This window comes from Arachis ipaensis, chromosome B10 (genome assembly GCF_059453495.1).
Source record: "Arachis ipaensis isolate K30076 ecotype BB chromosome B10, ASM5945349v1, whole genome shotgun sequence".
Taxonomy (NCBI): Eukaryota; Viridiplantae; Streptophyta; class Magnoliopsida; order Fabales; family Fabaceae; genus Arachis; species Arachis ipaensis.
The window spans coordinates 60985783-61002393 of record NC_142435.1 but is presented as its reverse complement, the minus strand read 5'-3'; the positions used below and the strand labels follow the sequence as shown (position 1 = coordinate 61002393).

At 37.1% G+C, this 16611-nt stretch overlaps 1 non-coding gene across 1 annotated transcript; it reads right to left on the bottom strand.

The window, feature by feature from the left end:
* Positions 1-3042: 3042 nt before the first annotated feature.
* LOC148580242 (small nucleolar RNA R71) lies at positions 3043-3151 on the bottom strand. Its single transcript, XR_015897683.1, has one exon. It is a non-coding gene; the product is annotated as a small nucleolar RNA R71 (small nucleolar RNA).
* Between the last annotated feature and the right edge of the window lie 13460 nt (positions 3152-16611).

The window sequence follows — 16611 nt, the reverse complement described above, 5'->3', positions numbered from 1 at the left end:
ATACACTTTTTGCCATCATTTTCATATAGTTTTTAGCATGTTTTATTTATGTTTTATGCAATTTCGGGTATTTTTTGGCTTGAATTAAGGAGCTGGAGCAAAAGTCTGATCCAGAGGCAGAGAAAGCACTGCAGATGCTGTCAGCATCTGACCTCCTTGCACTCAAAAGAGCTTTTCTGGAGATACGGAAGTTCAAATGGAGAGTTCTCAACGACTATGGAAATCTAACATCCAGAGCTTTCCATAAATATATAATAGTCCATACTTTTCTTCAGAATTGAAGGCCCAAATCTGGAGTTCAACGCCAACTAACTACCCCAGTCCGGGCATCCAACGCCCACAAGAAGGAGGCTAGCATCCAACGCCCATAAAGGTGTCTCTAGCCAGCATTCAATTCCCAAGGAGCATCCTAGCACGTGGCAGACACTAAAGCTCAGCACAAATACTCACCAAGTGGGCTCCGGAAGTGGATTTTCGTACTACAAGCCTAAGCCTATCATATTTCTATAATCCTTAGTCATTAGTTTAGTATTTAAAGGAGAAGACCACCCTTCGTTAGGAGAACGACACTAGATCTTCCAACACTTTACATGTGACGTTGTATTTTCCATCAGTGTGAGTCTCTAAACCTCCTAGGTTGAGGGGAAGAGCAATGCTGAGTTTTATGGATTAATAAAAGTATTACTGTTCTATCTTCAATTCGTGTCTGATTCTTTACTCTAAGATGTATCTTCGTTCTTCATCCTTATGAATGCGTTATACCGGCACATGGTTATCTCATTCTACAGGGGTTTAGAGTCTTTCATCAAATAATGATGAACCACTAGCTTGATTATACATCTCTTAGATGGCTAATCCACGACTTCGTTGGGGACTTCTTGAGACACTAGTTCAGCCGAGGTATGGGGAGATTAGAGTCTTTGTGCTAGAGGCTAGAACCAAAGACGCAGCATTCTCTGATCCAGAAGATTCGACCTTGTCTGTGGCGTTTTGAGTAGGATCACTAAAGCGAATGGACTGCAGGAGCTTCACCCTCAATCAGACTGGATGCACACTAAACCTGGTGTTCAGCTCTAGAGGATAATCGGCGACCTCTCAAGAAAGGCGTTGATCACATACAGCCTTCCATAGAAAAAATCATTAACAGTTGGAGGAGACAGTAAAACCTAATTGATCCAGAAGAATAAAGCATCTCTGAAGCCTTAACCATCTTCTTATCATTGCATTCACGATCAACTTAGCAACGTCTTCTTTTCTTTATTAATCTTGATCTTTTGTTTGAGTCTTTGTTCTTGTTCTTGTTTGAGTCTTTTTCAAATTTCCTGAGTCTTTTTTCTAAAAATTTCAAAAATAGTATCTTTTGTTTGAATTTTGTGTCAATTCTTACGTTTGGTGTCTTTGAGTCTTTTTCTTTAAAATTTTCGAAATTGGTGTCTTTGGTTTTCAAAATTTTTAAGTTTGGTGTCCTTGCATGTTCTTATTTTGTTTAAATTCTTTGAGTTTTGTTCTTGGTGTTCTTCTTGATCTTGAAAGTGTTCTTGTTTTTCTTCTTGTTTTGATCTTAAAATTTTTAAGTTTGGTGTCTCTTTGTGTTTGTCTTTGCAATTTTTGAATTCTAGGTGTCTTAGATCTAAAAATATTAAGTGTGATGTCTTTTTGTTATTTTTCTCTTTCTTCATTAAATTCAAAAACAAAAATAATTAAATATCTTTTCTTACCTTGCATTAATTTTCGAAAATCTTACACATTTAAATTCAAAATTTTTAAATTAGGTGTTTTCTTGTTAGTCAAGTCAAGATTTAAATTTTAGAATCGTATCTTTTAAAATCTTTCCTTTTAAAATTTGACTCTTTCTTATCTTATCTTTCTTTTAAAATATAAATTTCAAATATTTTTTAAATTAAAAACTTATCTTTTTTATTTTGATTTCAAATCTTTTTAATTTAAAACTTATCTTTTCTTAACTTCCTTACCTTATCTTGCTTATGTAACTTATCTTCATTTAAATTTTAATTTTCAAATCCTTTTCAAATATTTTCAATATCTTATCTTATCTTTTCTAAATTCAAATTTTAAATTCAAAACTTTTCTAATCTTCTATCTTATCTTGTTTTCAAATCTTTCTTAATTTTTTACCTGTTTTCTCTTTCTTCTTTTTCATAACTTCCTAACTAATTCCTCTCTCTTCTAATTTTCGAAAACTTCTTATTTCTTTCTCTCTCTTCTTTTTTTTTTTTCAAAATTCAACCATTAATTTACAAATATTTTTATTAATTAATTTTTTTCGAATTCAATAAATAAATAAAATAAAAACAAAAATATTTTAATCCTTGTTTCTCTTTCTACTTTTTAATTTTCGAATTCTTCTTCTCTTATAGCCGGATTATTCTTCTCTCTTGTCTATCATCATTCTTCATTCTTCTTCACATCTCACAGGGAGTCCTCTGTTCTTGAACATAGAGCTCCCATTCTTCTTCTTTCTTATTTTCTTTTTTTGTTTTTGAGCAAGAACAGAGATAAAGAACCTCTCTTTAATCTTGATCCTGAACATGAGAGGACTCTACGGAGGCATTTACAACAAACTAAAGCACAACACTTCAGAAGAAACCTCTCAGAAAATTTTGAACAAGAAGCTGAAGGCATGGCAGCCGAGCCTAATCATGAAGGAGAGGCAAGAAGGTTCTTGGTGACTACACCATACCTACCTCTGACTTCTATGGTAGAAGTATCTCTATACCTGCCATTAGATCAAATAACTTTGAGCTTAAGCCTCAGTTAGTCTCTCTTCAGCAACAGAATTGTAAGTTCCATGGATTTCTACTAGAAGATCCACAGTAATTCCTGGCGAAATTCTTAAAAATCTGTGACATTGTTAAAACCAATGGAGTGGATCTTGAGGTCTATAGACTTATGCTCTTTCCCTTTGCTATTAGAGACAGAGCTAAAATATGGTTGGATTCTCAACCAAAAAAAAGCTTAGACTCTTTGAAAAAGTTGATTAATGCTTTCTTGGCCAAATTCATTCCTCCTCAGAAGATGAGCAAAATTAGAGTTAAAGTTCAAACCTTTAAACAAAAAGAAGGTGAATCCCTCTATAAAGCTTGGGAAAGATACAAGCAATTGATCAGGAGATGTCCTTCTGACATGCTCTCAGAATAGTCTATCTTTGGCATATTCTATGATGGATTGTCTAAGATGTCCAAAATATCATTGGACAGCTCTGCAGGTGGATCACTACACTTAAAGAAAATGCCTGCAGATACAAGAGATTATTGGGATGGTTGTAAACAACCAATTCATGTACATTTCTGAGAGAAACCCTGTGAATAATAGGGTAGCTCAGAAGAAAGGAGTTCTTGAAGTAGACACTTTGAATGCCATATTGTCCCAGAACAAAATCTTGACCCAGCAAGTCAATATGATCTCTCAGCATTTGATTGGAATGCAAGCTGCAACTGGCAGCACTCAAGAAGCTTCCTCTGAAGTAGAAGCTTATGATCCTGACCAACCCACCATGGAAGAGGTGAAATACATGGGAGAACCCTATGGAAACACCTATAATCCCTCATAGAGCAACCATCCTAACCTTTCATGGAAGGATCAACAAAAGCCTCAGCAAGGTTTCAATAATAATCAAGGTGGAAGAACCCATAATAGGTTCAATAACAGGCCACCATTTCCATCTTCTCAAGGGAATATAGAGACTCCTAGGTAGAGCTTTTCTGACTTAGTAACTATAATCTCCAACTTCTCTAATACCACTCATAGTTTCATAACTGAAACAAGGTCCTCCATCAGAAATTTGGAGGTATAAGTTGGTCAACTAAGCAAGAGAATCCCTGACACTCCTCCTGACATTCTTCCTAGTAACACTGAAGTAAACCCAAGAGAAGAGTGCAAGGCCATCACCATTGAGGATGAGGCCGAATCTGGAAAAACTAAGATGGCATTGAATGCCAGTGAGAAAGATGTGACTGGGCGTCAATCGCCCAAGCTGGCACAGAAGATGGCGTTGAATGCCAGTGAGGAATACCTCACTTGGCGTTCAACATCCAAACAGGCATCAAAGCTGGCGTTGAATGCCAGTGAGGAGGCCCTCACTGGGCGTTCAACGCCCAAACTGGCAGGGAATCTGGCATTGAACGCCAGTAAAGGGATACATGATGGGCATTCAATGCCCAAAGAACCACCAGAACTGGCGTTGAACGCCAGTAATGGCACACCCACTGAAGAAATTCCTATCCAATAATTAAAGGAAGCCAAGGCTCATGTAGACACCATAGAGGTTCCCTTGCATGCACTCTTGTAGTACATAAGTTCTGATGAATACTCATCCTCTGATGAGGATGAAGACACTAGGGAAGAGCAAGTTGTCCGATACCTAGGAGCTCTTATGAAGCTAAATGCTAAGTTTTTTGGTACAAAACCTTTGGAGGAAGAAACTCTAGTGCTTACCAAAGAACTCAATGCTTTGGTGCAGTAGAAGCTACCTCAGAAGCTTTCGGATCCCGGATGCTTCCTAATTCCTTGCACCATAGGCACCATGACCTTTGAGAAGGCTCTGTGTGACCTAGGGTCAAGTATAAATCTCGTGCCACTCTATGTAATGGAGAAGCTGTGAATCTTTAAAGTACAAGCTGTAAATATCTCACTAGAGATGGTAGACAAATCAATGAAAAAAGCATATGGCTTAGTAGAGGATGTATTGGTAAAGGTTAAATACCTTTACATCCTTACAAACTTCATAATCATAGATACTAGGGAAGATGAGGATAAATCCATCATCCTTGGAAGACCTTTCCTAGCCGCTGCTAATGCTATCATTGATGTAGCTAAGAGAGAACTGATTCTACAACTAGGGGAAGATCAATTCTTGAAGGATGTGGAAGGCTTAGAGAAGGGGGGTTGAATCTACGACCTTCTTTTAAGTGACTGAATTAACCCTTTAAAACAAACTTGCAATCTAGAATTTGTTTGAACTAGCAGTAGAAAATTTATGAGACAATTTTATTTTGTCTCATGAATATTAGAAAACAGTACAGATTAGAGAAGAGAAAAGCCAACACCATCATGTATCCTGGTTCGGTTGCCTTGTGCTATGCAACCTACATCCTGTCTCCACCACAATAGTGGTGGAATTGCCACTATATTTAAAGTATTACATACACCAATTCCATAGGATTGACACAATCCTTTCACACTCAAGTTCTAACCTAACTTGACATTGGCTATGCTAATACCTAACTCTTTACTCTTAGTGCTAACCCAACTAAGAAAGGGATACCTCAAAGGTACAAGATACAAGACACAGACTTACCTAAAGAAATCTGAAATAACTCTAGGCTTTTCACTCATGTGTATCACTCAGCCTTTTTCTACTCTTTGACTTTTACTTGAGCTCTCTCAATATACCTTTTCCCTTACGATCTGTAGAAACATGAAGGAGATTGACTTCTTCAACAGCCTTTTTGCTATGTGATAAACTAGATTTGCACAACTCTGATTTAGTTCTTCATTCTTGCAGAACGCTTCTTCAAAAGAAAGCATTATCCGAGTTGATGAACTCTCTCAGAGATGATTTCTCAGAACATAAACTTCAAAACACTGGTTATCTCTCCTTTATTCTGAATGATCAAAAATCTTCTTTTATCTCCTTGCATGTGGCTGGGTTGTTCTCCCTAGGTCAACTTCTTGAGCCTTGTGCTTCACCAACCCACCATCTCACTTTTTCCCATTAATCCTCAGAATAGAAACTTTGCTCTGACCACCTCTTGTTGACCGAAAGCCATAGGAAAGCAGAAAATAGAATTCCTCAATGGTAAACCCAGATCTTGGCTATTGAGAAGCTACTTGGTCCCTAAGACTCACTTGAGACCGTAGATGCACAGCAGTGAAGAACAGACAACATCTTTCCCATGTATGCTAATATGGACTTGGCAGAGAGTTGAAGATGAAGAGAAGAAAATGAGATGCATGTAGAAGAAAATAAACTCACCTTTCGCTTCTGACATCTTCTTGATACAGATTGATGTGGGTGATTAGACTTCTACCATTTGCTTAACCTTCTCTTTCTTACTTCTTTGGTGAATAGCTTAGGAAGGAAGCTCTCTCTCACTTTTCTGATTTTCTGACCAAAACACAAAAGTGAACGTTGCTTTTGGTGTGAGAGCAAATTGGTGGGATCAGCTTGGAGTTACGGAAATGGGCTTGGATCGGGTTTAAACCAAGTTCAGCCCTTTGGTTCCTTGCTTTGTTTTCTTTGCTCTTTTATTGGTTTGTAGCCTGCCAGCCTTGTTTTTGTCTTTATTCACTTTGGGCTGGTGCAACAATGTGTTTTAGCCTACAACATTAATCATGAATAATCAACACTAATTATTTAATTTGCCTAATAAATTAATGTTTGTCATCATTAATTAATTTAGTTAATTTCTTAACTCAACACATCTTGTTCAAGATGCCTTACCCCAACTCTCCCTTTGAAAAAAGAGAGATAATTGTGCAATACTTAGAGTTCTAACCATATCTTTTAGTGCAGAGCTTTATGAGCCTCCAAACATCAATTCTAAGTTTGGTGTTGGGTAGACATCAACAAGCACTGTGAACAAAGGTACTAAGAAGAAAGTAACTAAAGGCTAGAGAGACAAGAAAGTCCCCACTGAAGGCCTCTCATCGGGCATGAGAGTTGTCTTCACCAAGAAGCTAGTCATACCACATACAGTTAGTCATGTCCTGTCTCTAGAGCATGTGGAGCTCATTCATGAGAAGACAGGAAGAAAATTCACTGTAAGGGGCAAAATTCTAAGCTCATATCAATCTCCTTAAGGAGCTAACCGTCAAGCTAGTGACGTTAAAGGAGCGCTTGTTGGGAGTTAGGAGAGGATTTTATGTCGGTAAAGAATTTCACAAAAAATAGTTACGTTGTAAGTATAGTTCTATACCAATAATGAATCCTCAAATCAAATTTTAATATGGTTGTCACTAGTTCAACCCCAATAAAATAACCAAAAGTATCAATCTCAGGTCGTTCTCCCTAGGAATTACAATGAAGTGCTTTACTATTGGCTACAAAGGAATGTTTTGGGGATTTTGTAATAAGGAACAAGAAATGTAAATAGCAAAAAGAAATAAGCTAACAACTAAGAAACTCTTGGCAAGGGAATGAGAACTAGAAGTCCTATCCTCATTATCATATCAATTGTGACAAGAATTGTCCGTTGCTCCCACTTAGTTAACTGCTAACTATAAAGGAAAGTCAAGTGGATGGAATTGGCTCTTGTCCACAAGTCCTAGTCAAATCATAGTGAACGACTAGCTTTAGTGACATTCAAGTCAATGAACAAATTTCAATTGCCAATCAACAAAAGAGTTTGATAACTCAAGCGTCTCCAATTACTCAACCTAAGCCAATAGGAGAAAAATCTAACTCATGACAAAAATAAACATTTCATCAAACACATAGAGGGCAATAAAAGTAAACATCATCAATTGCAAGAATTAAAGGAAGCTATAACTAATCAAAGTAAGAAATCAACAATAGAAGCCAAGGCAAACATTAAAAAATATGAAAACAAAAATTGCATTAAAAGAGAATTGAAATCAATAATAGAGTTCATAAACTAAAATTGATAAAATAAAGGAATTAACAAGAGAAGTAAAATACTAGAACAAATAAAAGAAAAAGGAAAATTAAAGCACAGTAAGAATGAGATCTAGATCTGAAAGGAAGAAAACTAAGAACCCTAATCTAGAGAGAGGAGAAAGCCTCTTTCTCTAGAATTCTACATCTAATCTAAAACTATAGTGTGTATGGTCCTCTCCCATCCTCCTTCACTCCCAGCCTCTTATCTGCACATTAGGCTCGAAACTGGGTCAAAAGTCATCTCAGAAATCGCCCCTAGCGATTTCTCTTTAGTGAGGAACGTGCCACTAGTCACGCGTACGCATCAGCCACGCGTACGCGTCGCTTTGAAGATGCATTGGCCACACATACGCGTCATGTCACGCTTCGCTTCGCTTGGAGTATGGCGCGTTTTACGCGCACGCGTCGTCCATGCGTGGGCGTCGGCATCAGCTTCTCAAATCTTCATTTTCTTGTGTTCTTTCCACTTTTGCATGCTTCCTTTCCATCCTCTAAGCCATTCCTGCCTTATAAACTATGAAATCACTTAACAAACATATCACGGCATCGAATGGTAATAAGAGAGGATAAAAAATTAGTGATTTTAAGGCCTTGGAAGCATGTTTTTATTCATGGTACAAAATTAGGAAGGAATCTTAAAACCATGCAATTTGTATGAATAACTGTGAGAATAGTTGACAAAATCCACTAAATTAAGCACAAGATAAACCCTAAAAATGAGGCTTGTTAACCTCCCCACAATTAAGCACAATGAATAATTCTTGTCACAATTGATGATGATAATGAGGATAGGACTTCTAGTTCTCATTCCCTTGCCAAGAGTTTTCTTAATTGTTAGCTTATTTCTTTTTGCTATTTACATTTCTTGTTCCTTATTACAAAAACCCCAAAACATTCATTCGTAGCCAATATTAAAGCACTTCATTGTAATTCCTAGGGAGAACGACCCGGGATTAATACTCTCGGTTATTTTATTGGGGTTGAACTAGTGACAACCATATTAAAATTTGATTTGAGGATTCATTGTTGGTTTAGAACTATACTTGCAACGTAACTATTTTTTGTGAAATTCTTTACCGACATAAAATCCTCCATCAAATTTTGGCACCGTTGCCAGGAAATTGCAATGGTGTTATATTATTGGCTATTGTGAATATGTTCATATTGTGAATATCTTACTTTTTGGTTATTTTTAGGTCTTGTTAGTAATTAGGAGTTTACTATTTCTTTTCCTTTTTGAGACCTTTGTTTTGATTTCCTCTTTTCCATATGAATTCTCATCCTTGTAGTTTTAGATATGGTTATGATTATGTTGTAAGTAATGGAGACCTTAATGATGGCTCACATTATGGGAGAGTTGAATTCTTGAGAAGGGAGCCACATCCATATGGGCAATTACCATGGAAACCTCCTCAACCAAGCTACTATGATTGCAACCCCTCCTATAATGCATATCATTCCAATGGATATGTTGGTTCTTATCATGATTATGCCACTCAACCACCATCATTCCGTGCACCATACTCTTAACATAGTCCTCAAACACCATCACTCCAACCACCATATTCCAAATCTACATCCTATTTCCATCAATCACCTCCACACAATCCTAATCCATATCCTCCATATGCACACACTTATAACCATTATGAACAAGCACCCATGGAACCACCACCACTTTCAACATCACTACCCTATGGATGATACACTTGGTATCATTTCTCAAGAGCAAGAAGAGCTCCAAACCGCACTCACCAGTTTCACCTCTGCCCTCCACGAGCTTATATCCCGTATATCTCTATCTTCTACCAACAACTAAAACACCTTCCAACCTCCAATATTTGATGAACCCCCTTTCCAACCACATGATGAATTCTCCTTTCCATCACAACCTTCCATGGAAGAATATCCATGTCCATCAATCCAAGAGCAATATGATCCTACTTATGTTAGCAAAATGGAACAAGAGCAAAAGGATCGCCTCAAGGAAGCAATGGATCGGCTTCAAGCAACCATCTGTCAAAAGTTCGACTCATGGGATTCATGCCACAAGCAAAACATGACCACGGATGATTGTGGAGAAGCAATCGAAGAGAAGAGTATGAGGGAGATTTTAGAGTCTCAACTTGAGAACAAAGAAATGGAGTGTGTATTGCAACAAGTGGAAAGGATGGAGATTGTTGAAGAAGAAGAAGTTGAGGAAGATCTAGGGGAGGTTGAACAAGAGGGGAGTTCTATCATTGAAGATAACTCTACATCAAGTGACAACGGTGATCTTGTTGAAGCTTCTTCCATTGAATGTGAAACCAATGTTGAGGAGGAATGTGCACAACCTCCAAGACATATTTTGATTAATAAGAAAGAGTCAGAAGAAGTTAGCAAACAAGAAGATATTGAAGAAGGTTGTCAAAAGATGGGAGTCATCAACGAGGAGCCAAAGGAAGTGGAGCCTACAATGTCAAGACCATTGGATATCTTCCTTGCTAAGTCACCATCCAAATTACAAGTTGAATGGGTAACCATCTCATCCTTTAATTTTGTTGGCCCGTATCAATATGCATTGTTAGAAACGGATGGCCAACTTAGAGCTATGTGTGGGTTAGAAAGTAGAAAAGAGTTGGGTGTTAGTTGGCAACAAGAATCAAGGTGCATAGTGGAAAGAAGCTCAAATTTTAGGATTCATGGTTAGAGTGAAGCTCAATTCAAGGGATTTAGGATGATGAATAGGAGTTACAAGGAGAATTCAATATGTTTGTCATCCAAATGAAAGCATGAAGATCAAGAAGAAAGGGGGTTGACAAATAAAGTATGGGACACCGGAATATACATAGACAATCATCAACTTTAGGGCCTTGTCATTTGCTTAAGCTTCCTTAATGGCCTTGTGCACCTAATTTGGGATCTTGAAGGCTATTGGAAGTGTAAACATTGGTGGGGATTCAAAGAAGAGTTCAAGCATAAGCCACCATAGCAAAGCCCCCACCAAATGTCCAACTTAAGGACAATAAATAAAAGTGCTAGGTGGGAAACACCCTACCAGGGTAAACTCTTTCCATTCCCTTGTAGATATAATCAATGAATGAATTGAGTTGCCTTTGTGAGGTAGTTTTTTTTTTCATACTTTTGTATATCTTGCTTTGATTGCTAGGTTGCTTGTTAGGCTCATGCTTTGATTAGAATAGTTGTTTTTGAATAGCATTTTGCTTGAAGTGTAGGTTTTGTTTGTTTTGTCTTTGAAAATTTTTTAAAACAGAAAAAAAATTTTTGTTAAATTTGAATTTTGGTAGCTTTAGAATGTTTATAGGTAAGTAGAGTGACCTGTTTTTGTTTTATGCTAAAAAAAAAGAAAGGAACGCACCACGCATGAGCGTGGCTGACGCGCACGCGTCGTATGCCTGGTGCACGAAATTGTGATCTCAGGTAACGGCGCCAAAAACTTTGTACGCACGTCTTAATAAATCGTTTTTTATTCACAACTTCGATACAACTAACCAGCAAGTGCACTGGGTCGTCCAAGTAATAAAACCTTACGTGAGTAAGGGTCGATCCCACGGAGATTGTTGGTATGAAGCAAGCTATGGTCATCTTGTAAATCTCAGTCAGGCGGATAATAATTGATTATGGAGTTTTCGAAAATAAATAATAAATATACAGAGAATAAAGATAGAAATACTTATGTATATCATTGGTGAGAATTTCAGATAAAGGTATAGAGATGCTTTCGTCCCTCTGAACTTCTGCTTTCCTGCTATCTTCATCCAATCAGTCCTACTCCTTTCCATGGCTAGCTTTATGTAAGGACATCACCATTGTCAATGGTTACTTTTCATCCTCTCTGTGAAAATGGTCCGATGCGCTGTCACTGCATGGCTAATCATCTGGAGGCATCACCGTGGTTAATGGCTGCATCCTATCCTCTTATGAAAATGGTCCAAATGCTCTGTCACGGCACGGCTAATCATCTAAGGTTCTCGATCATACTGGAATAGGATTCACCCTCCTTTTGCATCTGTCACTACGCCCAGCACTCACGAGTTTGAAGTTCGTCACAGTCATTCAATCCCAGAATCCTACTCGAAATACCACAGACAAGGTTTAGACTTTCCGGATTCTCATGAATGCCGCCATCAATCTAGCATATACCAGGAAGATTCTGATTAAGAGATCCAAGAGATAATCATCCAATTTAAGGTGGAACAGAAGTGGTTGTCAGGCACGCGTTCGTGGGGGAATGATGATGATTGTCACGTTCATCACATTCATGTTGAAGTGCGAATGAATATCTTAGAAATGGAATAAGTTGAATCGAATAGAAAAACAGTAGTACTTTGCATTAATTCATGAGGAACAGCAGAGCTCCACACCTTAATCTATGGAGTGTAGAAACTCTACCAGTTGAAAATACATAAGTGAAAGGTTCAGGCATGGCCGAATGGCCAGCCCCCAAAACGTGATCACAGGATCAAAAATTCAATCCAGGATGTCTAATACAATAGTAAAAAGTCCTATTTATACTAGACTAGCACTACAAGAAAAACACCCATTCAGGTACACTTGAAAAGTGTAGCCAAAAGTGAAAAAAAATGATGCCTTAGGCTACGGCTACGCTTTTTGGGCTACGGCTACGCTTTTTGTGGTGATTCCTATTCGGCCGTTGTCTATTCTCAAAGGCTACGCTTTTCTGCACCAAGGGCTACGCTTTTGGCGTTTGGGAATAGGCTACGCTTTTCAAGTGATGCTGTCCAGGACCAAAGGCTACGCTTTTCAGCTTTCATTCTTCCAGAATAGGCTACGCTTTTCTACGCTACTGCATCACTTGTAAAGCATAGCCACATTGTATACCATAGCTACTTTTTATAAGCGTAGCCTTAGGTCCCTCTTTTTTTTTGTTATACTATAGCTACTGTATATAAGTGTAGCCTTAGGTCCCTCATTATTTTTTTTTATTTTCTGTATATATATATAACCTAATATTTAATAATATAACTATATAATCCTATATTTTTAATTAAATTAGTAAAATATTATAAAATAAAAATATTTCTCCATCCAAAAAACCTACTTTTTTTTTACCGAGAAAAATATTTTTTCATAATTGAAAAACTTTTATAAAGTAATCAGAAAAACAGGAAATAGTTGCCACAGAAAATAATGCATATCTTGTATACAACATCACTGTTATCTGCAATCTATATGTACCATCTTTAGCCTACAGCTTCTAAAGTTTACAGGTTGTTGTAAGATAGAAAACCTGAAAACATTTAAACAAAAAGAAAATTTACATTCCAATGTAAAAAAAATGAAACAAAAAGAAGTCATTTTGGTATAAATCAAATTTCTCCATTACAAATGACCATTCCCCTTGTGCACAACAGTGGTTCTTTCATAACCAAATGTCATCAACAAAAATGGGGGCCTTGCTTGCTTCTCTGCATTCCATGGCATATATGAAACTATCTGTGTTATGGTTACTGAGGAAAACATTCAGCTTCACAATAAGTTGCACCATCAAATATCTAGCTGATCAAGATCAATCGTGTTTGCAAAATTTCTTATCAGATCCTTTCGAACATCCACCTATTAAAAGCAGAAATTGTTTAAAAAGAAAAACAAGAAAGATTATGATAATAAAAATTTATTGGTGATTCAACTATAGAAATTGATTCTCTTAAACTTTTACATGACTTTGTTCCCTGTGATCTGTCATCTCTCTACTGATTTCAAAGGTGGAATCCAAACAATACATGAGATATCCATATGAAATAGTAAATAAAATCTAAGAATAGTCAATCAGGTAGCATATGAATTACCAATTTACTTTTAAGTGCGAAAATTGTAATTTCATATCTAAAGGTGCGAAAATTGAATTACCAACTTACCTCCTGCTGTAAAGCCTCATCAAGCTCTTGTTTATCATCAGGAGTAGTGATGTCTTTGGCGTACAGCTGAGATAAACAATTCCAGATCCTAAATAAACATTAAAATTCAATTTTAACCATTCTAAGTAATTAAAAATGTTGTTCCCTTAACGTCCAGATGCAACATTCAAAATGGTTACATTGGTTTAACAGAGAACTTGGCTATGACTTCAGAACAAGCACCACAAAGATTTGAAACTATTTGTGCTGCCCTAACTTAGAATTTTAGGAACATGAAGCTCACCACAAAGATCTCGAATGCCTTTGAACTTTGTACGTAGATCCCTGTCCGTCCCTTCAGACACAACGAATATGAGAGATTCATACCAGCAGCATATCCCTATTACGGAGCAGCATTTTCAATGGAAAGTATCTTCCTCTCATTCTCATACATTGCTATAAATTTGCCAATTTTGACTAGTTGGCACCTAATGTAATGGTAACTATTTGATTGTGACGCAGATGGCAGGTTTCTTCATCTTCACTGTTGTTCATCTATACCACAAGTAGTTGTAAACCCTTTGATCCAAGATAATGTAATATGTAGCACCATAACGATTGGATTTAAATGCTGAGATTGAAAATTTTGACTAGGATATAAAATGCAAATTTCTAATTTATTATAAAAGTGATTCCAAACCAGCTAACATGCTCTTATCCATGATTCAACAAGGGATTTTGGAGAAGAAATTCAAACGCAAGGAACGAAATTGAAACCAGTTAACTAATAATAAAATAGGATGAAACTAAAGACCAAAAAAAATAGAAACCAAACAAAACTTAACTAAAGATGAAGCAGAAATTTGTGCAGAAGATGAAGCTAAAGACCTTGTAGTTCTTCTAAGAATTTGTGCAGCTTCCTCTGAATTCATATTTCCTTTGATAAAATCAACAATGGAATCATCAATTTGGAATCAAAAGTGATCAAAAGCACTAATAAAAATTAAATAAGTAAGAGTGATCAGAAGCACTAATAATATGCCTTATAATAAAAAATAATATGCATAATAAACTAAATTCACTAATGAAACTAGCAAGAGTGATCAAAAGCACTAATGAAGCAGAGCAGTTTTTTAAGAATTAGCAAGGAAAGAAAACTAGAGATGATAATAACATAAAGCTAAGGCCTGTAACATCTTTGCTCAGCATAACCAACTAGCAGTGAGATATGAAAACAAATGAGGCATAGACACTAGATAGAAGTTTCAGAAGAACAAAATTTTCCATTCCCAAACAAACAAAATCTTCTCCCACAAAGACTTGAAAAACCCTCTCCTTCCATTCTCCATCAAGGAAAATGTAAATAAATGACCATTTTCTTCCTGTTCCACAACTTAAAAGACAGTACTACCAACAACAAAAGAATCAACAATAATTAAGATCATCCCTGCTCTAAACACACACATAAAAAAATTCTGGTCCAATCAAACTAGACATATTTGAACTGTATCAACTCTTCTAGTAATCAAGTCATACCTTAGTAGTGAAAATGCTCCTCAAAGATAGTTTTATATTTTATAACATTCACAATGCTGCAAACCCAGCACCTTATTTCATAGAGAAAAGTCTAAACCAAAAGTATTCCAACTACATCAAGTCTTCTAGACTTCTACTAATCTGCTAAAAGTTCTAAAACTCAGTTCACTAGGAACAAAGATTCTCAAAGCTTTTTTTCTGTAGCAATATTAATTACCTATATGAGATTCATCATGTTAGCAGAAAGGACACTAATAACATCAAAATCGTGTGACTGCAAACACCTAAAGAGCCTCTGTAGAAAGAAAAATGAGTCAGTTTAAAAATAAAAAAATATTCATGAGCATGCATGCACATTGCACAATAACTAAAGATCACCTAATTAGTAATGACAAAAAGAATAAAAATAGTCATCTACACCCACATTTAGATCCTTCTGCAACTCACACCTGATTAGTAAGGCTACAAAGATATCACAGGAAGAAGTTCCAGGCTTCTTTAGTTTTCAGATGAATTCCTAGTTTATATGATTAAGGAGAATTTAAATTGGTTATCAAATTTCCATGTAAAACACCCAAAGCAAAGAAAACATAACCAAAAAAAGCATCAGAGAGGAATATAGCTTGAAGCAAGAAATTGAAAGCAACCACTACGTTTAAGGAATGCGTATGAACCAAGATGTAAATCAAAATATTTCAGTGTGAAACCTGTTCTTTTCACTAATTTTTCCTTAAGATGTTAAACTAATTGAAAACCTAAAATTCGAACCTAAAACCCCAAAAATTCACAGAACCAATTGAAAATTGATACATACTTTCTCTATCTTAATTAGACGTTGTAGTTCATCATCACTATCAAAACCATACCCACCTTTGAACTGAAAAGTGAGAGCGAGTTAGAGAATGAGCGAGAAAGGGAGGATACAGAACAGAGAATGTTTATCTGGTGACAGAGGATACGACGATGGTGATGAGCGGTGACACAACGGCTTGGCGACAGAGCACGACGGCGGCGAGACATCCCTTCGACCTCCTCGGCGGCAGCACAGCAGCCCGACGATGGCAGAACGACGATGGCAACAAGCCCTAGCAGCGGCGGTGGAGCTTCAGTGGCGACGAAGCACCCCCTTCTTCTTTCCTCCATCGCGTTTTCTCTTTTCCTCGAGTGCTCTCTCTCTCTCTGGTGCTCGACAATGACGGCGGCGGAGCCCTAGCCGGCGTCGTCCTTTCCTACCTTCCCTCTCTTCTCTTCTTCTTCCCGTTCTCCCCCTTTCGGATTTCTTCCCTCTTTCGTGTGTGTGTGTGGAGTGAGGATGATGGTGTATGTCGCGTGAGTGAGGGTGACTGGGTGAGGTTAAATTTTTTCTAAGTGGGGGTGACTGGGTGACTAGGTGTGTTGTGCGCGAAAGGGTTGGCTAAGGTGAAGGTTATGCGTGAAGGTGATGAGAATGGCGAAAGGATGAGCTTCTGGAGGAAAGAGGGTTTGTTGTGCGCGAAGTGGGCTGTGCGTGTGTTCTTCTGGAGGGAACTCAAAGGGAAATAAAAAATTTGCTAAGTGTTAGAATTTGTCCTACATACA